The sequence below is a fragment of the Halichoerus grypus genome, chromosome 8, assembly GCF_964656455.1.
Source record: "Halichoerus grypus chromosome 8, mHalGry1.hap1.1, whole genome shotgun sequence".
Classification (NCBI taxonomy): Eukaryota; Metazoa; Chordata; class Mammalia; order Carnivora; family Phocidae; genus Halichoerus; species Halichoerus grypus.
The window spans coordinates 130,579,286-130,603,337 of record NC_135719.1 but is presented as its reverse complement, the minus strand read 5'-3'; the positions used below and the strand labels follow the sequence as shown (position 1 = coordinate 130,603,337).

The window sequence follows — 24,052 nt, the reverse complement described above, 5'->3', positions numbered from 1 at the left end:
AATATATCTGCCTAATCGATGCATCAGCAGGACCAAATTAGTTTATCACAGGATCTATTAACTTGGGAGAGGGGAGGTGATGTGAATGACGAAAGGGTAAATTGTTAGCTCTTGGTGTTTCAGCATGAAGCCCAATGCTGCCTTAATGTTTTCAAAATTTAAGTCCCATAAATTACCCACCCTTCCTCATAGGTCTCCCACTTACATTCCCTTAATTGAATTGATTAAAAGCTGTTGGTCCAGATCCAAGATTCTGAAGTTAAAAAAAAAAAAAATGAGAACAACAAATCATTTGATTAAAATCTCCCAGGAAAATTGGGCCATGCCAAAGGAAAACAAAGGATAAGATACACACCTGTTGGGTATCACCCAAGGAGATTGAGTTTCTCAAGCTCAAAGGTAGTCCTATGTATAGAGCATGTCCTAAGGCATGGATCTTGAGGGCATACTTATCATAAGGCGCACATACTAGGTAATGTGGACCTAATTTGTAACTTTCATTGGCTAAAAATTGAGGGGTTTATTTGTGTTCAGAAAAAAATGACATATTTAGAAAATTAACGTAAGTTTACAATGGTATCTAAGAAGTCTGACTTGGAACAGAAATCCATCTAAATGCAATTTAATAGACTTTGAGTAAAAGATTCAAGATTCAAATAATGTTTATATCCTTTCCCAATGTACAAATTTCTGAAATATATAATTCATGTTTCTTGAATTCTCTCTGTCACACACATATAAACACATATACACTTAAATTTTTAACAAAGATCTTTTCCCTACTACTGATTAAGTTACAGTTAATGGAGTTCAGGGCACACTATCCCAAAACATGGTAACTTAGCATATTGAACATTTTAAGCTGGAGGAATTTGAGAAACAGCAGGTGTAGGAAGGACTCTCTGATCCCTCTTCTTCTCTGAAACAAGTCATAAGACCCTCTTGTGAGAGGTGCCCTGACTATAGCCTTATCTCTGAAAATACCAAAGGAACCTGAATGAACAAACCTTGCTAAGCGTCCTTCAGTTCATTACCCTTAGTTCATACCCTTTGGTTCTATCACCATGACTTTCCATTCTTCCTCAAACCAGCATAAAAATGCTCAGGTTTAATCACTTCTTTGGGTCTTCATTTCTTTATGAAGGCTTTTGTGACACATGAAAAAATTAAGTAAATTTTTATGTTTTTCTCTTGTTAATCTGTCTTTTGTTACAAAGCCCCAGCTGAGGAACTAGAAGGGTAGAAGCAAAAACATACTATTTTCCTCCCCTACAGTTTCTGGTGATGGGGATTGGATAATAAAAGGCTGGGATACGCCACTCACCTTGGACACTGCAGCAGAGGTCTGGGACAAATGACAGAAAGCCAGTAGAAGGTAAGAATTCTTAACATGTCAGTTTCCTAGATCTCTGTCTTAGTGCTTAGTCGAGAGAGGAATGTAAATATTTCTCCTAGCCCTTTCCTTTCCAAATTCAGGTTAGCAGGAAATAATATTTGTAAGAATTAGTTCTTTGGATTGTGACCCTTGTGAGTTTAGTTTTGAGTACCCATTGTATATTGATCCTTTCCCTCCAGGGACAGGTATTGCTTTCCTGTTTGTTTGGGTTTTTTGTTTTGTTTTGTTTTGTGTCCTGACAGCTTTGCTTGGCTTTTTACCTGCCAGGATATGCAGGTCATTGGTTACCTTTTAAGAAAGTTGCCTAGGAAACAAAGATTCTGTGTCTTATCAAAATAATTTCTTGTGCTTCATGTTGTCTTTATTAAGTCTTTTTATTACTTAAGAAAATCTAATCTTCTTAATATTAAAAGAGTGGAGGGTTTTGTTCACAACTGTGTAACCATCTGTATTTGCCTTTAAAATGCTTTATCGTCACTCTGGCTAAATAGATGACCAGGATCTGATTTAATTAAGTGTTCAAATCTTTTGACATATTTGACAAATTTCCCAAAATCAAATTCTAAATAAAGTCTTTTCTGACTTTGAACTAACTTTGAGCTTTTCCAGAGGATCCCCGCAAAGCAGACTTAAAAAGAGCCTATATATCCAATCGTCTTTTCTTGTTGCACTTGTATAAATAATTAGGCCAAGTTTAATAAGACTAGATATATTTTTGCAAATAAAAATAGTCTTGGATTGTCTTTGGTAGAAATGGAGGTGACTGTAGAAAAATGTTGTTTCAGTGAAAAAGTATTACCTGCCGTTGTGAATGTTCATTATCTTTGAGCTATTTTTCATCTTCTTGTAAATTGGATCCTGCCGTTTTTGCATTTTGTCAGTTGTTAATGTATCCAATGTTTTTCCCACCTTCCTGACTTGGCATCACCAGAAATAAAAATTACCTATTTCCCAAAGTCCTATAAGCTGAAGCTGGATGATGATAAAAACTTTTAGGGAATCACAATAGCAGATCATGTATGGGCACTCTTTGTACCTATGGCTGTTTAGGTCACCCAAAAATTTCACCAGAATGTCCAATGCTATCATCAGAGATACTCAAACTACAAACCCAAAATTTTATCAGTCGTTACTGCCTGTCCTTACTACCTTACCCAACATCTAGAAATCTTGACTAACTGCCCTCTGGATTCAAAAACTGAATTTATAGTTTGTTGGAACCATTAACTTTTGTTTTACTTTTATTTCCTCAGAAATGTCCCTCCTTAAATGCCTGATTATTAATACCATTAGCCTAACTTGGGTGGGTACTCTTACTCTCACACATATCACCACCTTCTGAAATGGAACAACTCTTTAGGACTGACCTATTCCTAGGATTGAGGGACTGGTTCATTGGGATATGGGATGATCTATCAACTAAGTTTCTGGACTGTCAAACTTCTTGGGGAAAATTTCAGACAGGAGAATAATGGGGTTCAGAATATGCCCAAAATATGATACCTTGGCCTATTTAATATTTTAAGCTGGAGGGATTTGAGAAACAGCAGGTTCAGGAAGAACTCTCTGACCACCCTCTCCCCACTGAAGCAGGTCATTAAGACTCTCATATGAGAGGTGCCCTCCCTGTATCCAGAGGAAAGGAGCAACCTTATTTCTGAAGACAGAAGGATGCCAAGGGGGAATCTGAACAAGTGGGCCTTGCTAAGTTTCCCCCAGTTTACTATCCTTAGCTCATGCCCCTTTGTCCTATGACATTTTACCACCACTTTACATTCTTTATCCAACCTACCATACAAATGCATAGGTTAAGTCATTTCTTCAAGTCTGCCTTTCTTCATAAAGGCTCCCATGTCATGTAAAACTTACATTAAATAAGTATGTATGCTTTTCTATTGTTAATCTCTCTTTGGTTATTGAGCCATAGCTGAGAAGTTAGAAGGGTAGGAATAGATGTTTTTTCATCCTCTACACAGCACAACATGTTTTACAAGACAAAAATGTTTGAAATGCTAACATTTTACTCATTCTTTTCAGCTAGATTTCTCACCAAAGAAAGCCTACCAATACAAATAGACCAAGAAGGATAATGGGTCTCAGAACCACTGTCTTACTAATGATACACTATGCACAATCAATCCTAAACAAAAGTGAATGGGGAAATGCCAGCCATCCCAGCCTAAGATGAAAATGAATTATCAATTATTGGATGAACTTAGTTAATATCTTGATGATTATAATGTAGCCTGAGACAGAAGACTGATTTCAATAATATTAAATGAATGAATTATCAGAATAGCAATTGATCATATAAATTGCCAAATTCAGTTTAGCAGCTTGTACATTTTGCCTGGATATATTACAGTAATGTATACACTATCTGGAAAAATAAACCTATTAGTGAGTTAAAAAATATAAACTGGTATAAATTATCTTAGTTGCAACTGTAAAATTCACCACATATTAGCTTAAGCTTTCCTTCACTTTCTTCCCTAACTTTTAAAATGTTATTAGCCTGATTAACATTATGAAAACAAGTAGGAAGAGTTTTCTTCCAAAGTACCTATTTCTCTTCAAATAAAGAGCAAAAATAATTGGCTGGAATGTGGCATCTAGCTAATTAAATTATAAACATAGCATGTTTATTTACAGAGCCTCTCTTCCATTTTCCCCAGTATTTTTACTATAAGCTGAGGATCCTGGAGAATAAATTATTGTAACATGTAGATGCCTTGTTGATCCGTAACTGACCCCAGATGCATGAGCCTTAAAACTTATGGAGGTTCTTGGTTGTTTTGTTAGGCAGTAATTTTGTAGCTAGACTTAACTGATAAGTGGTTATTATCAACCTGTTTCTCTGTCCCCTCCCATAGGAGCAAGCAGCTGGATGTTCTTTCCATTGTCTGCATTTTCAAAAGCAAAACATTTATTCAAAGAATCTTGTAACATTGTGATTGCTGCTTTAAGAGCAGATGGAGAGAAAGAAAGCAAATGATTGTGATTATTTGGCTAGAATATTTTATTTTACTTTCAGAGTAAATTTTGAATATTTGTGGAAAAGGAAAAATATATATCTAAGTATATATTCTGTTGACAAAAACATCAGGAAAGCTTCAAAGTGTTACACTATTGTCCAAAGAATTAGCATCAAAATAGTATTTATTTCATATGAAAATATACTAGGGACTGAAGGGACTCTGTTTCTTATTTGCTTTTGATGTTAATAACGAGAAGGCAGTGATTATGTGCTCTAATATATAATGAAAAAGCTCAGAAAATGAACCTCATACAGATAGTACCCATATTTACTATTAATGATGAAGGCATCACATACAACTCATTGGGGAAAAAAGTTTATAGTTTTATATCCTAAGTGAAGTATGTACATGTAGTAGTTAAACAAGTTGGCTTTAGCATATGGAAAGAATATTTAATAATAAATATTTATAATAATAAATGTATTTTATAATAAATATTTAAGAGAGAATCAATATTTAAGCTGATGATGCAATTTAATTTATTTTTCTATGACTTACTTAACCAAGAATGATCAATGAGGGTATGACTTAGAATCAAATATTTACTTTGGGCCTTGCCAAATATCTGCATTTAGAAGATATAATGCAGAACTAGAAATGCATGTGAAGTGCCATTGATTGACTTGAAGATTTGCAGAATAGGATCTAGTTTTAAGGACTGTCTTTTTTGTTCTTGCAGTAGTAATGGGGGAGGGAAACCTGGTTAATGCTAACAAAGAGAACAGATAGTTCTCTATGTTCCAACAAGAAGAATTTGTGTCATTACATTTTTCACATGATTATAGGCTCATTTCACTGAAACTTTAGCAACATGTAAATCTAATCAACATTCCAACATTTTGTTTTGTACAAGTTCTCTGGAATCATAAATACATTGTATGTATGTGTGCACATGTGGGTGTGAGTTTTAGTTGATCAATGCTTCATGTTTCCCACTACAGCCCCTATTTATTAAAGAATGTAAAGTATGAATGGATGAGCATGATTGAATTTTACTGGGTTGAGGAGCATGGTTGATCTTCTTTGCCATGGCTAAGCTTGTGTGGGCCAGGAACACCAACTTCCCATTTGTGTGTCACATTTTTGGTCTCTTGGCAATCAGGCTAAGAATATTTTGTGATTCTGCATCAAGCTTGTTTGTTTAATATTCTCATTTGCATTTCAAAGGCCTCCTTTTGTATTAAATACTTGTGTCAATCAATCAACCAATATTTCACTGAGATGTGTCAAGTATGTAACACTGAACTAGTCAACATGACCATAGAATGTACTGGTAATAGAAAAAGAAATTGGCACAAATAATCCATATACTTAAATATTGTGAAATTGTGGATTATAAAATGGACAATATTAATATGACATTTATCATTTGCCTACTGTTTTTACTTTGCTGAGAAGATTCTCATTGGTGAATTTGTTTAACTACAAATTAAATGGCATTTTAGTCAGTGTTCCTGCTGAATTATTTACAAATAATACAAAAATACCAGGTGATGCCTACAATTCAAGGTACAATATTAGAATATAACACCAGATTCCAAAGGCAGCTGTGAATCATCATTCTGGGACAGTTAATTTCCATTTGGGCTTTAACTTTGGTGATTTTAGACTTAGGAACTCAAACAATGGCTTGACAGGTTTGGCTGTATGGAAATTATCCAGCTTAGGCCATCTGGGATAGAGTTTCTATACACGACACTTGGTTTAGTTCTCCAGATATATATATGAAATGAAACCTAAAACATGAAACCAGGAGCTAGTTCTTTGAAAAAATTAATAAAATTGATAAACATCTAGCCAGACTTATCAAAAAGAAAAGAGAAAGGACTCAAATAAATAAAATCACAAATGAGAGAGGAGAAGTAGCAACCAACACCACAGGAAAAAAAAAACAATTATAAGAGTATATTATGAAAAACGATATGCCAACAAATTGGACAACTAGAAGAAATGGATAAATTCCTGGAAACATATAAACTACCAAAACTGAAACAGGAAGAAATAGAAAACTTGAACGGACAGATAAGCAGCAAACAAATTGAATCAGTAATCAAAACACTCCCAAAAACAAAAATCCAGGACCAGATGGTTTCACAGGCAAATTCTACCAAACATTTAAAGAAGAGTTAATACCTATTCTTCTCAAACTATTCAAAAAAAAAAAAAAAAAATAGAAAAGGAAGAAAAACTTCCAAATTCATTCTATAAGGCCAGTATTATCCTGATACCAAAACCAGATAAAGACACCACTAAAAAAGAGAACTACAGGCCAATATCCCTGATGAACATGAACATAGATACAAAAATTCTCAATAAAATGTTAGCAAACCAAATCCAACAATACATTAAAAAATCACTCACCACAATCAAGTGGGATTTATTCCTGGGTTGCAAGGGTGGTTCAATATTTGCAAATCAATCAACGTGATACCTGACATTAATAAAAGAAAGGATAAGAACCATATGATCATTTCAATATGATCATTTTTTTTTCAGAAAAAGCATTTGACAAAGTACAACATCCATTCATGATAAAAACCCTCAACAAAGTAGGTTTAGAGGGAACATACTTCAACATAATAAAGGCCATCTATGAAAAACTCAGAGCTAATATCCTCAATGGGAAAAAACTGAGAGCTTTTTCTCTACGGTCAGGAACAAGACAGGGATGTCACTCTCACCACTTTTATTCAACATAGAACTGCAAGTCCTACCCACAGCAATCAGACAACAAAAAGAAATAAAAAGCATCCAAATCAGTAAGTAAGAAGTAAAACTTTCACTATTTGCAGATGACATGATACTATATATAGGAAACCTGAAAGACTCCACCAAAAAACTGCTAGAACGGATAAACTAATTAAGTTGTACAAAATCAATATAGAGAAATCTGTTGCATTTCCATACACCAATAATGAAGCAGCAGAAAGAGAAATTAAGGATTTTTACAATCCTTATTTATTACAATCCATTTACAATTGCATCAAAACCAATAAGATATCCAGGAATAAACCTAACCGAAGATGTGAAAGACCTGTACTCTGAAAACTATAAAACACTGATGAAAGAAATTGAAGATGAAACAAAGAAATGGAAAGACATTCCGTGCTCATGGATGGGAAGAGCCAATATTGTTAAAATATCTATACTACCCAAGCAATGTACACATTCAAAGCATCCCTTTTAAAATACTAATAGCATTTTTCACAAAGCTAGAACAAATAATCCTAAAATTTGTATGTAACCACAAAAACCCCAAATAGCCAAAGCAACATTTAAAAAGAAAAGCAGAGCTGGAGGCATCACAATTCTGGAATTCAAGTTATATTATAAAACTGTAGTAATCAAAACAGAATGGTACTGGCACAAAAATAGACACATAGATCAGTGGAACAGAATAGAAAATCCAGAAATGAACCCACAAGTATATGGTCAATTAATCTTTGACAAGATAGGAAAGAATATCCAATGAGAAAACAAATGTTTCTTCAACAAATGGTGTTGGGAAAACTGGACCACTTTCTTACACCATAAACAAAAATAAATTCAAAATGGATTAAAGACCTAAATGTGAGAACTGGAACCATAAAAATCCTGGAAGAGAACACAGGCAGTAACTTCTTTGACATCATAGCAACTTCTTTCTCGATATGTCTCCTGAGGCAAGTGAAACAAAATAAAAAATACTATTGGTACTACATCAAAATCAAAAGCTTCAGTACAGTGAAGGAAACAATCAACAAAACTAAAAGGCAACCTACTGAGTGGGAGAAGATATGTGCAAATGACATATCCAATAAAGGACTCGTATTCAAAATATGTAAAGAACTTATAAAACTCAACACCCAAAAAACGAATAATCCAGTTAAAAAATGGGCAGAAGACATAAATAGACATTTTTCCAAAGAAGACATACAGATAATCAACATACACATGAAACAATATTCAACATCACTCATCGTCAGGAAAATACAAGTAAAAACTGCAATGAGATATTACCTCACACCTCTCAGAATGGCTAAAATCAACACGAGAAACAACAGGTGCTGGCGAAGATGTTGGAAAAAGGGGAATGCTCTTACTCTGTTAGTGGGAATGCAAACTGGTGCAGCCACTGTGGAAAACAGTATGGGGGTTCCTCAAAAAATTAAAAATAGAACTACCCTAGGATCCAGCAGTTGCACTACTTGGTATTTACCCAGAGAATACAAGAATACTAATTCAAAGGGATACATACCCCCCCGATGTTTATGAGCATTATCTACAATGGCCAGATTATGGAAACAGCTCAAGTGTCTATCGCCTGATGAATGGATAAAGAAGATATACATACATATACATGCATTTATATATACACACATACATATACATCCACATACATTTACACACACACACACACACACACACACACACACACACACTGGAATATTAGCCATTAAAGAATGAAATCTTGACATTTGCAACAATGTGGATGGAGCTAGAGAGTATTATGCTAAACAAAATAAGTCAGTCAAAGACAAATAGCATATGATTTCACTCATATGTGGAATTTAAGAAACAAAACAAATGAGCAAAGGGGATTAAAAAAAAGGGAGAGAGAGAGGCAAACCAAGAAACAGACTCTTAACTATAGAGAACAAACTGATGGTTACAAGAGGGGAGGTGGGTGGTGGGGGATGGGTTAAATGGATGATGTGGATTAAGGAGTACACTTGTGATGAGCACTGGGTGGTATTTGGAAGTGTTGAATCACTATATTGTACAACAGAAACTAATATTACACTGTAGGCTAACTAACTGAAATTTAAATAAAAAAATAAAGTATAACTGCTTTTTCAACAAACTTTTAAAAAATATATAGACTATCTCCATCATCCCAGAAAGTTCCCGTGTGCCCCTTTCCAATCATTAACTCCACCCCTCTCAGAAAATAACCGCTGTTCTGAGTTCTGCCACCACAGATTGCTTCCTTATTAACTTCACATAAATGTAATCATACATTAGCCACCCTCTTCTGTCTGGCTTCTTTTGTTCAACGTGACGTTTTTGAGATTTGTCCATGTTGTTGTACCTATCAGTTATTCCTTTTATTACTAATTATGAATATGTGCACTTTGTTTATTCATTCTCCAGTTGATATTTTTCCAATTTGGGGCCATTAAGATTAAAGCTTCCATCCCCTCCAGCAACCCTCAATTTGTGTTTCCTATGATTAAGACTTTCTTATGGTTTGTCTCCCTCTCTGATTTCATCTTGTTTTATTTTTCCCTCCCTTCCCCTATGCTCCTCTGTTTTGTTTCTTAAATTCCACATATGAATGAAATCACATGATAACTGTCTTTCTCTGATTGACTTATTTCGCTTAGCATAATATCCTCAAGTTCCATCCACATTGTTGCAAATGCAAAATTTCTTTTTTAAATTTAATTTAATTTTATTATGTTATGTTAGTCACCATACAATACATCATTAGTTTTTGATGTAGTGATCCATGATTCATTGTTTTCGTATAACACCCAGTGCTCCATGCAGTACGTGTACTCCTTAATACCCATCACTGGGCTAACCCATTCCCCCACCCCCCTCCCCTCTAAAACCCTCAGTTTGTTTCTCGGAGTCCATAGTCTCTCATGGTTCATCTCCCCCTCCAATTTCCCCCCCCTTCATTTTTCCTTTCCTTCTCCTAATGTCCTCCATGCTATTCCTCATGTTCCACAAATAAGTGAAACCATATGATAATTGACTTTCTCTGCTTGACTTATTTCATTTAGCATAATCTCCTCCAGTCCCTCCATCCATGTTGATGTAAAAGTTGGGTATTCATCCTTTCTGATGGCTGAATAATATTCCATTGTATATATATGGACCACATCTTTATCCATTCATCTGTTGAAGGGCATCTCGGCTCTTTCCAGTTTGGCTATTGCAGACATTGCTGCTATGAACCTTGGGGTGCATATGGCCCTTCTTTTCACTACATCTGTGTTTTTGGGGTAAATACCCAGGAGTGCAATTGCTGGGTCATAGGGTAGCTCTATTTTTAATTTTTTGAGGAACCTCCACACTTTTCCAAAGTGGCTATACCAACTTGCATTCCCACCAACAGTGTAAGAGGGTTCCCCTTTCTCCACAACCTCTCCAGCATTTGTTGTTTCTTGCCTTGTCAATTTTTGCCATTCTAACTGGTGTAAGGTGGTATCTCAATGTGGTTTTGATTTGAATTTCCCTGATGGCTAATGATGATGAACATTTTTTCATGTGTCTGTTAGCCATTTGTATGTCTTCTTTTGAGAAGTGTCTGTTCATGTCTTCTGCCCATTTTTTGACTTTATTTGTTTTTGGGGTGTTGAGTTTGAGAAGTTCTTTATAGATCTTGGAAATCACCGCTTTGTCTGTAGTGTCATTTGCAAATATTTTCTCCCATTCTGTGGGTTGCCTCTTTGTTTTGTTGACTGTTTCCTTTGCTGTGCAGAAGCTTTTTATCTTGATGAAGCCCCAAAAGTTCATTTTTACTTTTGTTTCACTAGCCTTTGGAGATGTATCTTGAAAGAAGTTGCTGTGGCCAATGTCGAAGAGGTTACTGCCTATGTTCTCCTCTAGGATTTTGATGGATTCCGGTCTCGCATTGAGGTCTCTCATCCATTTTGAGTTTATCTTTGTGTATGGTGTTAGAAAATGGTCGAGTTTCATTCTTCTGTATATAGCTGTCCAATTTGTATGGAATCAGAAAAGACCCTGAATCACCAAGGAAATGTAAAGCTGGGGGCATCACGTTGCCCAATTTCAAGCTATATTACAAAGCAGTGATCACCAAGACAGCATGGTACTGGCACAAAAACAAACATATAGACCAATGGAACAGAATAGAGAGTCCAGATATGGACCCTCAACTCTATGGTCAAATAATGTTTGACAAAGCAAGAAAAAATATGCAATGGAAAAAAGTCTCTTTAATAAATGGTGCTGGGAAAATTGGACAGCTATGTATGAGATTTCTTTTTTTGATGGGGCTGAATAATATTCCATTGTATCTATATACCACATCTTCTTTATCCATTCATCTGTTGATAGTCATCCGGGCTCTTTCCATAGTTTGGCTTTTGTGGACATTGCTGCTATAAACATTGGGGTGAAGGTCCCCCTTTGGATCACTATGTTTGTATCTTTGGAGTAAACACCTAGTAGTGCAATTGCTGGGTCATAGGGTAACTATATTTTTAACTTTTTGAGTAACCTCCATACTATTTTTCAGAGTGGCTGCACCAGCTTGCATTCCCACCAGCAGAGTAAGAGGGTTCCCCTTTCTCCTCATCTCCTCATTCTCAGGCCTTTGGACTCAGACTGGAACCATACAATCAACTCTCCTGTATTTCCAGCTTTCTGACTGTGATCTTAGGCTTCTCAGCCTCCAATATCACATGAGCCAATTCCTTATGGTAAAATCAATCTGTCTGTGTCTGTCTGTCTCTGGTCTCATTATATATATATATACACCTCTTGATTCTGTTTCTGTGGAGAGCCCAGACTAATAAAACAAGCATCTAAATTGAAAAAATAAACACCTACACAGCACTCACCATGCCAAGCACTATAAAACTGCATTACATTACTATTCATAACAGCCCTCTGAGTTAGGTAATATTGTTAACCCATTTTACAGATGATGATCAGAGATAGAGAAAGGTTAAATAACTTGGTGAAAGCCTCACAGTGGTATGAGAGCAGGTTTCAGTGACAGGGGAAAAAGATCTCAGATTCTTTAGTGTACTCTACTGCAATTATGCAAAGTGTAAAATGTGGATAATAATACCTCCCACATAGGCTTGCTATGAAGATGTAATAACTTATTATTGGAAGCACTTAGAGAAAAATGTTGGCCCATAGTGAACACTAGGTAAGTGTTTTTGTTAAAGAAACAAAAACATACAAATCAGTTGGCCAATTATTAATTGATGATGAGAAATACAACTGTCATATGGACCAGAATATTCATGATGTCTATTTTTTCTTGTGGGCAGTATACTGTGGGGAACCAAGACAGATTCAGAAGATTGTTTGAAGGGCATGAAATCAATCAAAACAAGGAGATAAAGGAGTGACCTTGCCTGTGGAGTTTGACATCCACTAGTTTAAGCATCCACTGATTTAAGTTTCCTTTGTCCTGGACATTGACTAGATGAGAATTTCCACAATTCTCATCTCTGACTCCACTTTTACTTGCCTTCAGCTGACCAATCCTCTGCCTGATGGATGTTGTCTTCAACTACATTGCAGAGGGTTATTCTATTTTCTCTGTGAGATTTTCTATATCTTTAATATGATCCATTATGTGTCACTTAAGAAATTTACTCTATATGTTTCATTTGTTTCTAATTTTCTAGTGAGCATTACAGTGCAGCCGCAATATCATTGGGAATATTTTATTGCAGACCTATCCTTGGACTGTTGTTTAATTTGTGTTGTGTTCCTTTTATTTTTTTATTTTTTTTTTTATTTGAGAGAGAGAGAGAGAGAGAGAGAGAGAGAAACAGCATGACAGGGGAGAGGGTCAGAGGGAGAAGCAGGCTCCCCGCTGAGCCGGGAGCCCGATGTGGGAGTCCTTCACAGGACTCCGGGACCATGACCCGAGCCGAAGGCAGTCGCTTAACCAACTGAGCCACCGAGGCGCCCTGTTGTGTTCCTTTTAAAAGAAAAAAATGGAAATGATTTCCTTTAATACTTTTCTTCAGACCTTGTGGAACCCTTTAGGCTTTGAAGAACACTGTTTAAAACCTATGTGTTTGTCCAAAATCTCATTATTTTATGGATGAATAATCTGAAGAAAATTTGAGTGACTTAAGTTCATATAATTAAGTAATAGCAGTCTGGTTTCCTATAAGGTTTTCATTATAAAGTATATGGTATTCTGAAGCTACATAACTATGGACAGATTCTTTCCTTTGCTATGAAGTTGTGACCCACATTTCAGAAATCAACATATATTTAGTACTACATATATGTTGAGGGCCTACCATGTTCTGGGCATCATGCATGGTGTGAGGAATGCTATAGTAAGCAAGTAAGATGAGGGTCCTACCTTCATGAAGCTGAGACCAGTGGGGGAACAAGACACTTTTAAAAACCCACTTAAATAACTATATTATTATCATTGTGTTAATGCTATGAAGGAAGAGTACAGATCTATGCAAGTGTATGACAAGTCCTCTCCAGGGAACTGATTTAAGCTGTGACCTAAGGCTGCAGCTGATAACAGAATCTGAAGGATTGGAAGTGTCAGTGAAGGAAACGGTGATGGATTGGGTTTTTGGAACCTCAACCAAAAAAGGGCAATATTAAGGTGAGGTGGATAGGAAAGTGAATTATATATTGCAAAATACTGAATGAATGTCAGAAATTATAATGTTTGAGGTCTTATGTAAAATGATGCTGTAAACATAGCTGGCATTCAGTATGTACTTCTAGATAAAAGCAGTTTGGTGAACACTTGTCATCTGTCCAGTGTTCTAAAAGTAGTTTTTTGTTTTTGTTTTCTTGTTTTGTTTTACAAATGGCAAGTGCAGGCTTTGGCAGAGGGTGACATTTTTTTTCCTGGTTCTTACATGCCAGTTGGAAGTTCATAAGTTCACTGTCTTTCATTAAAATTTCAAAGTATTGTCTGTGAATTTTATCCAGGGAGAAAATAATTTATTGGTTTAGGAACTTTTAAATCAGTTCCCAGTTTCAGATTAGGACAATGAGCTAGACATTCAAGAGATAGTATGCATATATTCATCATCTACATATTCTATTCAGAAATGTTGAGTAGTAAGGTCAAATATATATTTGGAGGAGGGGTGTGTATGTATATATGTGTTATATGTTTGTTTTTGTTGTTGTTCCTGTTATGGAGAAGAAAAATAATTTTATTTGAAAAATGACCAAAATGCAAGTTCTTTCCATTTCTAATTTGCATTTCAGGTGTTAACATTTTTGTATGAGTTAATTCTCCTTTTTGTGTTTGTGTTTCAACTGTTTTACATTGATTTAAAACTGCCTTCTTCCTACCTACCATCTCTATTGTTCTTCATTCATTTAAATAGATCCAGATTTCCATTTTGTATTGTTATCTTTCTGCCTAAAGAACTTCCTTTAATGTGGTGTGGTTGCTTTTAGTGCAGGTCTGCTGGCAATGACTTCACTCAACTTTGTTTATCTGGAAAAGTCTTTATTTTGCCTTCAATATGGAAAGATACTTTCACAGGGCATAAAATTATAGGTTGACAGTTTTTGCCTTTCAGTAGTTAAAGATGTCATTCTGTTGTGTGAGAAACTGTGTAGTTTCTCTTTTTAAAATAGTCTCTATAGCTGATTTTCAGCAATTTGATTATAATGTGCCCTGATGTAGTTTTCTTTTTGTTTGTTCTTCTTGGGGTTCATTAGAGCTTCTTGGAATTGTAGGTTTAGAGTTTTTATCAAATTTGGAAAACTTTTGGTCATTACTGCTTCAAATATCTTTTTTTTCTGTTCCTTTTCTCTCTCATCTCCTTTTGGAATTCCAATTATGTATGTTAAATGACTCAATGGTTTCATACATTTGATTAATATAGTCTTCACTTCTTTATATCTTTTTTTCTCTCTGTGCTCAATTTTGGATAGTTTCTATTGCTAAGTCTTTGAGTTCTTGATTTTTTTCCTTCTGTAGTGTTTAATATTATTAAGCCCATCCAGTTAATTTTTCTTTTTATATGTTATATTTTTAGCCATAGAAGTCTCACTTGAGTCTTCTTTATATCTTCCATTTCTCTCTTCATTATGATCATGTTTTCTTTTATTTTCTTGAGTTTATTTGGAAGACTTATAACAAATGTTTTAAAGTCATTGCCTGTTAATTCCATCATCTCTGTCATTCTGGGTCTGCTGCTATTAACTGATTTTACTCTTTATTATGGATATTTTCTTTCCTTTTTAAATTTTCATTCCTGTTACATAGAGAGATAAGATAATGTAGAAACTGCTACTGCAAAGAAAAAGGATTTACTGAGGTCCACTGTGGTAGTAAAAGATGGCCACAAATTTCCCTCTCTTTGAATTTGGGCTGGCCTTGGGTGCTTGACCAAAGAATGTAGTAGAAGTAATATTGTTGAGGGATGCCTGGGTGGCTCAGTCGGTTAAGCGTCTGCCTTCGGCTCAGGTCATGATCCCAGTACCCTGGGATCGAGTCCTGCATCGGGCTCCTTGCTCAGCAGGGAGCCTGCTTCTCCCTCTGCCTGCAGCTCCCCCTGCTTGTACTCTCGCTCACTCTCTCTCGCCCACGCTCTCTCTCTCTAACGAATAAATAAATAAAATCTTAAAAAAAAAAAAAAAAAGAAGTAATATTGTTGAGGTTATATTAGAAGTCTTAGAGCTTCTGCCTGGGTCTCCTGGAATATTCTCTTTGAGAGCCCTGAATTTTCATAAAAGCAGTCTTGACTACCCTGAAATTATCACTTAGAGAAGCCACATGTAGCAGCTGGAGCCAAAGTCTCACCTGAGACCAGCATTTAGCCATCTCCATCAGGGTAGCAGAAATGTGCATGGAGCCAGCCATACCCATTGGTCATTTGAATACCATTGAGTAAACTCTTAGATGCCATAAGAATTATTCAGCTGTATCTTACCCCAATTCTTGACACACAATATTGTTAGATATAATAAAATGTTTTTTTTTAATTGAAGTATAGTTGACACACAATATTACATTAGTTTCGGGTGTACAACACAGTAATTCAACAACTCCATACTTACGCTCTGCTCACTACAACTGTAGCTACCGTCTGTCACTATACAGCACTATTACAATACCATTGGCTATATTCCCTGTTCTGTACCTTTTATGCCCATGACTTATTCATTCCATAACTGGATGCTTGCACTTCCCATTCCCTTTCATCCAGTTTGCCATAAAATGGTTGTTTTAAACCTCAAATTTTTATGCAACAATAAATAACCAAAACACCTACTAGATGTTAGATATTGTGCTAGAATTTTTATATATATCACATAGTGCTCAGAACAGCAGAGTAGCTACATCTGAACATAGTAGCTGAGGTAAAACTAGTAGAATTATATAATAAACACCTATAGAATGACGGAAGTTATGCTTTGAGTCCACCGTTCTCTTTTCCTCTATTATTTCTATTCTGGTTGTAATATTATTTGAAAACTTGGATAATGATAGGTTTTAAGAACTTGTAAGAGGCAATCTAGGAATAAGTCTTCTCCATATAGCATGTCAGTGTTTATTCTACCACCTGTGTTCCATCAGTACAATGGAAAAGAGACTCCAGCTGCCTTTTGACTAGACTGGTCTGTCTCAACTCTGCTAATAACTATCCCCATGACTTTAGGTAAATTATAAACTCTCTGAGCCTCAATGTTTTGTTCGTGTGTGGAGAAGAACGTTTTTTTTCATTAATCCACAGGGTTGTAATGAGAATCAGGTAAAATGATCTAATTGAAATTAGATAGAAAATGTTATGATTGTGATTATAATAATCTTAACAATTATTATAATTAACAAGCATTTAACTACTTATCTCAAAATATTTGCCCCCACCCCATCATAGGGATAAAGAAATGGTTTAAAGAGAACAGAAGTCTCTCATTTTCAAATTGAACTTTGTTCTGATTTAGGAAATAGTGAAAGGTAGAGGTTGAAATTAGTTCAAAAAATAACTCAAGGCCCCCATGTGATCTAGGCTCACTGTGATGTCATTAAAAAAAAATACTGTTAAGTCAATAAAAGGAATTCCATTAAAGGAGAACCATTTGTAATCCTCACAACACATCTTTAAAAGTTCCTGCCTTCACTTCTCCTTCTTTCAAAGCCACTCTCTCTCTGATAAACCTCCAAAACTGTCAAATTTCTTCCTCCCTTTCTCTTTCTACCTCATTCTTTCTTAAAAATGTTGCATTATGCAAACTGATCTAGACTTACTGGTTATTTCTGCCTATTTATTTATTTTTTAGAGAGGGGGAGGGGCAGAGAGAAAGGAGGGGAAAGACGGAATCTTAAGCAGGCTCCATGCCCAGTGTGGAGCCTGATGCAGGGCTCGATCCCAGGACCCTGAGATAATGACCTGAGCAGAAACCAAGAGACAGACACTTAACTACCCCCTGCCTCCTTTTTAGATACTATCTTACTCTACCCATTTTCCTGATTTTGTATACAAATCATATAAGAAAGTGGCTTACAGAGAGCCTTCCTTGGGGGTAAGGAGGGAGGCAGAAGCTAATAAATATTGTCCCTGCAAACAATTTTACTTAAAAAATAACATTAAGATGATAATGATGCTTTCTTACAACAGTTTAAAAATGAACTACTTTTTATAAAGTGGCAAACAGCTCTTGAGAGTTTCATGAGACCCTCTATGGGGGAGGACAAAAACGAGTCACCTAAAAATGGCCAAAAACTCATTTATTCCCCCATGAGATGATTTATAAGGTTTTGTTGTTACTTCAACCTTACCCACAACTTTTATTAGTATTATTACTGTAGCTGGTGTCCAATTAAGCATACTTGAGTTTGTTTGTGCACAAAAGAAAGTGCTATTAACATTGTCAAGACATCAATACACCTTGGATGAGATCTTCCTTGTTGAAAACAGTCACCGGATTTCCCCATCTTAGTCCATGCTGCCCATAAGCAGGCCCTGAGGCAAGGATTTGTGTGCAAGTGATTTGCTAAGAAAGTGTTCCCCAGAGAAACTGGCCAAGTTGCAACCTCAGCAGAATCTACAGAGGAGCTCTGGAGTATGGATCAAGCCTTAGAGTTGTCCTAACTCAGAGTGGGGGCTTTCAGAGTCCTACTTCGGTCCTCTGTAAACTCCTCAAATCAGCTCCAGGTACTCCTCTAAGGGAGCAGGCATGATCTGCCAGAAGCAAAAGCATAATCAAGTTGGGAAGGGATTCATAGAAACAGTAAAAGGGACCTAGACTAATATGGATGGAGTACCACAGTGTCTGCTATTCCCCTCTAGGTTAATGCACAGGTAAGTAACATAGGAACAGATACTGGCAGTTCCCTAGGTGCCTGCTGCTGGGCTAAGTGTTTTACATTCATTATTTTATGTAAACCTCACAGCACCCCTGTGACCTAGAGTATTCCCATTTCACAGCTAGGGAAACTGAGGTTCAGTAAGATTGAGTTTCTCAAATGAGTTGGCATAGATTTGAACCTGGGCCTGCTGAAGCTGTCTTGGAAATAGGTAAGAGAAACCCTTTTGTGGACTGATGAAACTCTCTATTCCATTACCTTTTTGCTCAAAGGGCTGATTACTGAAGAAGATGTGAGACAGTTTATACAAGGATCAAGGTCTCCTGAGAAAGAAAGCTTTCACCCTTTCCCTCCTGAGATGTTACTAGAACATTTCTAAAGGATGGAGATGGTTCTCTGTGAAATCTACTGAAAGGAAAGACACCTAGGGGCTCCCTTGATGGACTCTGCTGAATGACAAGGCAATGGAGACTTCTGACCTAGACTCTGCATGCATTTAAACAATTGTGGCACTAATAGGAGTTCTGTGCAGAGTGGATCTGTGGCCAGGTCATCCCTTTTAATCTGGTCATTATGGAAATAATTACTTGTCATGAGAATATGAGCTAAGACATTATAATTTGAGGCATCCAAACATGGACCTTGCTTGGCTGAGTGTAAGATTTTCTTTCTTTGAAGACCCACTTCATCCCATGGAGGGATCTGGAAGAGTAATGGCTTTGTTGCAGCAGTGAGCTATTTCTACCTGCTCTTAGGGAGCAAAACTGACTTTGTGAAAAAAGTCTCTGTGGATTTTCAATAATTTGGGGGCAAGATAGAGGACTAAACCAACTGTCTTCCCTCCTTCCAATACCCTAGAAATGAGACACTTGATGTTGATGTTTTGCATTCATGAAATTACCCTTTAGATTTCTAGCTTCCCTAACTATTCAGAAAATGAAATGAGTTTGGATTCATGTTTTCATTGAAATAGTAGTGGTGATGCATCAAAAAATAAATTATAACATAAAAGAGATTGTGTTTACCTGTTTTATTTTCTTTCAGACTATTTACTTGGAGAAAAGGAAGAGATTATAATTGTTATACTGTTTTCTTTCATTAGCCTAAAAGCATTTATAAAGTATTCAATCTTTAAACACACATATGGTTTTTCTGATTGTTTCATGTGCTCCTTTATGTATACTAAAGTGAATATTTCAAAGTATCTGGACAAATCAAAAAACTATTATTTAGTTGGCTACAATTTGTAACTAACTCCCAATTCTTTGGATTACCTGTAAAACTGTTCCCTGCTGCCTCACTCCGAATATGAGCAAAACAAACCTAAAGAATACGCTCATTTGTGACAGCAAAAAGATAGATGATAGATAGATGGATAGATAGATAGATAGATAGATAGATAGATAGATAGATAGATAGATGATAGATAGATAGATAGGTAATTGCAATGTCCAAAGACAACAGATTGGTTAAATAAATTATTATGGTACATCTATGGTACTGTTCTGCCATTAAAATTTATTCAGAAGATGGGGCGCCTGGGTGGCTCAGTTGGTTAAGCGTCTGCCTTCAGCTCAGGTCATGATCCCAGAGTCCTAGGATCAAGCCCTGCGTCAGGCTTCCTGCTCAGCAGTCTGCTTCTCCCTCTCTCTGCCCCTTCCCCTGCTTGTGCTCTCTCTTGCTTACTCTCTCTCAAATAATAAAATCTTAAAAAAATTTCACCCAGATGTTGCATGAAAAGAACATGAGAAGGTGTTTAAAATTTAATATTATGTTAAAATGAACCAGTTAGAAAAGAGCACATGCATTATAAAACTTTTTTTTTTTTTTACATACGTTACACAAGAAAATTCTAAATAGATGTACAACAAAATCTTAGCAGAAGTTCTTAGGGAATGGGAACAGAGATACTTAAAATTTTCTTTTTGTAATCTATACTTTCTAATTTGTCTACAAAAACATCTATTTCATTTATAATGAAAGTTATTAACCATTTTAAAAAGTGTGAACAGGTGGAACAGGGTTGGATCAATATTATTCATAACTATAAGCATTCTTTATAGTTCTAGAAGAGTCATTCCTTCATTAAAAGGTCAAAAGCATGGGGGTTGAAAACTGGGGGTTAAGGATAGTGGAAAGAGGGAAATACTGATTCTTTCAACCCAATACAGTAGCCATAAGCTCCCTTCATAGTGTAGAACTGCACTGTCCAATACAATAATCATAGCCACATGTGGTTGCTTCTGAGCCCTTAAAATACAGCTAATCTGAATTGAGATGTGCTGTAAGTATAAAATACTAGATTTTGAAAACTTAAAAGTAAAATATCTCATTAATGATATTTTATTTTGATTACATGTTAAAATTATAATTTTCGGATACATCAGTTTAATTAAATACGTTGTTAACATTAATTTCACCTGTTTCTTTTTACTTTGTTTAATGTGGCAACTAGAAAATTGTAACTTACATATGTGGCTTGCATGAAATTTCTCTTGGACAGCACTGGAGTGAAGAGTAAGCTCAGCCTTAATGTTCTATGTCTCTTTCTGAATCACAAAGGATTTTTTAGGAAGTTGTTCCAAATACACAAGATACTAAAACAGAATTGAAAGAGAATGAAGCAATTGCAGATTAAAAAAAAACCTTTTAGAATCTGAAACAAGACACTCTATTGGTGTTCTATAGTAGCAAGGTATAAATAAATGAGAAACAATGTAAAATTATCTTAAAATATATTTCTTTTAAGAGATATATTAAGAGATAAAAGATAAATATATTTATCTTTTAAGATAAAAATATCTTAAAATATATTTCTCAAGGGGCGCCTGAGTGACTCAGTTGGTTAAGCATCTGCTTTCAGCTCAGGTCGTGGTCTTGGGGTCCTGGGATTGAGCTCCACGTCAGGCTCCCCACTCAGCAGGGAGTCTGCTTTGCCCTCTCCCTCTGCCCCTCCCCACTGCTCGTGCTCTCTCTCTCTCAAATAAATAAATAAAAATTTTAAAATATAAATATATTTCTCAAAACTGAAGTTTAATGCTTTTCCTACACCACACACTTGATATTTTTACTATAATGCAAATTACTATTTTATTAAAAGAAGGTTTTTTGATAAGCATATTCATCAAAATGTTAATGAAGATACTCAGAGCCCATGCCCACTTTGCCTCCTATATGTGGATTTCTGGATTTCCTCCAGAGGTTTGCCTATAACAATGGACACAAACTGGATGATTTGATGCCAAGAACAGAGTGGCAGGGTGGAGGGAACCCATGCTCTTCTGAGTATAAAACTGAGTATGTCACTGACAGGTCAGCTTTCTATCTCCCTTGTCCCCAGTTGTAAGGGTGTGGACAGGTTTGTAAGATCCAGGGCTTATGCAGGGCGTACCTGGATACAAAAATCTATGGAAGGAAAACCTAGAGATTTCCTGTTTTTTTGGTTTTGTTTGTTTGTTTTATCAAGGCAATGAGTCAGAACTTCCTGGTTCCCACTACAGCTTTCACAGACAGGTCTGAAGTTTTATGATGGTATAATTTTATATGAAACGGGAAGCAAAACATGGTATGTACCCCTGAAAAACCTCCAGTGTCATGATGGAAAAATATTATGACCAAAAAGGCATGTTTGCTCCATGAGTATTGTATACAGAAATCATTTCCTTTTGACAATCCACTTGATTAAAACAAAAAAAGATAATAAAAACCACATAAACATTTTTTTCCTGACGATCCTCTCCATTTAAAAAACAATAAAAATGAAACCACATGATTTTCCATTTCGAATGAAACAGCCTAAATGGATGGGAAATCCAAATGCATCTGTTATCTGGGAGGTCATATTCAGATAATTCCAACTCTAACCAATGGTTAGAAACATTTTTTAGTAAAGTCTTTTCTTGAGTGATGCTATTGTATTTGCAAAGCTGGCTTCACAAACAAAAGATCATTGGTGAAAAGGATTTAACATTTATCTTAGATGATTTTTAAATAGTGCTTCTTATATATCTTAATTCTTTGAGACAGAAAAGGATTAGTACCAAAATATTTCATCCTGTATCATTAAAACAGAATTTACTTGCAGTAAAATTCAGCACAAAAATTTTAGATTTTTAGAGAAAATGTATTTTGATGTGATAACCTGGAGCTTAATGTTTGAGATGAAAAAGGAATTTAACCACAAGCAATAGAGTTTTTTTTTTTTTTCTGGAAATTTAGTGAAAGACCATTTTCTGTGGTCTTTTAGCCAAGATACAAAGAAAAAAAAAATGAATCCGGTCTATTTTGTTTAGACATCAGAGAGCAGGCAATTCAAAGTTCCCTGTGACAGTGATTTTTTTCTTCAAGGGCTCTTGAAGGTTCACGCTGGAACATTAGTATCCTTGTTTTTTCAGAGTTTGTACCAGCCATTCTCAACTGCCTTCTTTGCCGTGATAAATATGCTCCAGTAGTTGTAGGTACTAAGTTTCTAGAACCTATCAACACCGTTCCTTAAACATCAAAGAGCCATTCTTTATGACAAAGCAGGCTTTCTGCAGGACTTCCAGTGAACCCAACATAATTCCCAGCACATCCACCCCATATTGTAGTCCGAAGGGCAGTGTTAAGTAATTACACAATATAAAATTATTTGGAGGGAGTTCTAGTGAATTATTTTTATAGTGCTGAGGCTTGGAAATTCCAGACAATGTTGGACAGTCTCAACAAACCATGTGACAGACAACTGGCAGGGATGCAGAGTCCCTGGTATATTTTTTTAAAGAGAGACTAAGTTATTATTTAACCGTCTTTTCTTTAGAAAAATGTCAAATGTTTTGATCGACTTATAGGCTACCAGGTATCCCAACTTAGAAAGTTCCCCAGAATTGCCTTACTCATTTCTACCATTCAGTACAGAAAATTTTTATTTCCATGAAGTAAAATTTTTCATTTATTCATGTTATTAATTTATTTGAGAGAGATTTTATTCATTTATTTGAGATTTTATTCATTTATTTGAGAGAGAGAGAGAGAACATGAATGGGGGTGAGTGGCAGAGGGAGAGGGAGAAGCAGACTCCCGGCATGGGAGCTCCATGTGGGACTCGATCCCAGGACCCCGAGATCATGACCTCAGCTGAAGGCAGATGTTTAACCGACTGAGACACCCAGGTGCCCCTCATCAACACATTTTAAAATCTAAAATCAAATCACACATATTTTTATTTTCTTCCCATCATAATCATAAATAATAGCTACTATTCATAGAATTCTTCTGGGCTCCGTGCTAATACTGTTCCATGTGTTTTCTCACTAAATCTTTACAATGATATGTGAGAGGTACCATGATGATTTTTATCTTATAGATTAGGAAACTGAAAATTAAAGTGGTTATTTGTCCAAGGACCTTGCTCAAGGGCTGCAAGACTACACACTCATATGCAAACCACACAAATCTTAATCACTTTGTCATATTGCTTCTCTGAATATGTTTTACATTTAATAATATCAGTGACTATTTATGACTATGATGTCAGAAGGCTATAACCAGGCTGCAGGATGTAGACGTAGAATTATAATTCAACTCAGAACAGTTGTCTCTTTCCTCCCTCCTTCCATGTCTTTC

The 24,052-nt window shown here is 35.8% G+C and overlaps 1 protein-coding gene across 15 annotated transcripts in view; it reads right to left on the bottom strand.

Moving 5' to 3' along the window:
- TSHR (thyroid stimulating hormone receptor) overlaps positions 1-24,052 on the bottom strand; it is a 155,321-nt gene that overhangs the window by 74,511 nt on the left and 56,758 nt on the right. The window contains exon 1 of one of the 15 annotated variants that reach the window (XM_036094019.2): positions 6,796-6,856. The exons of the other annotated variants lie outside the window; for them this stretch is intronic. The gene's annotated coding sequence lies outside the window, so the exon portion shown is untranslated. Of the gene's footprint in view, positions 1-6,795; positions 6,857-24,052 lie in introns of those variants that run through there. 15 annotated transcript variants of the gene reach the window in all.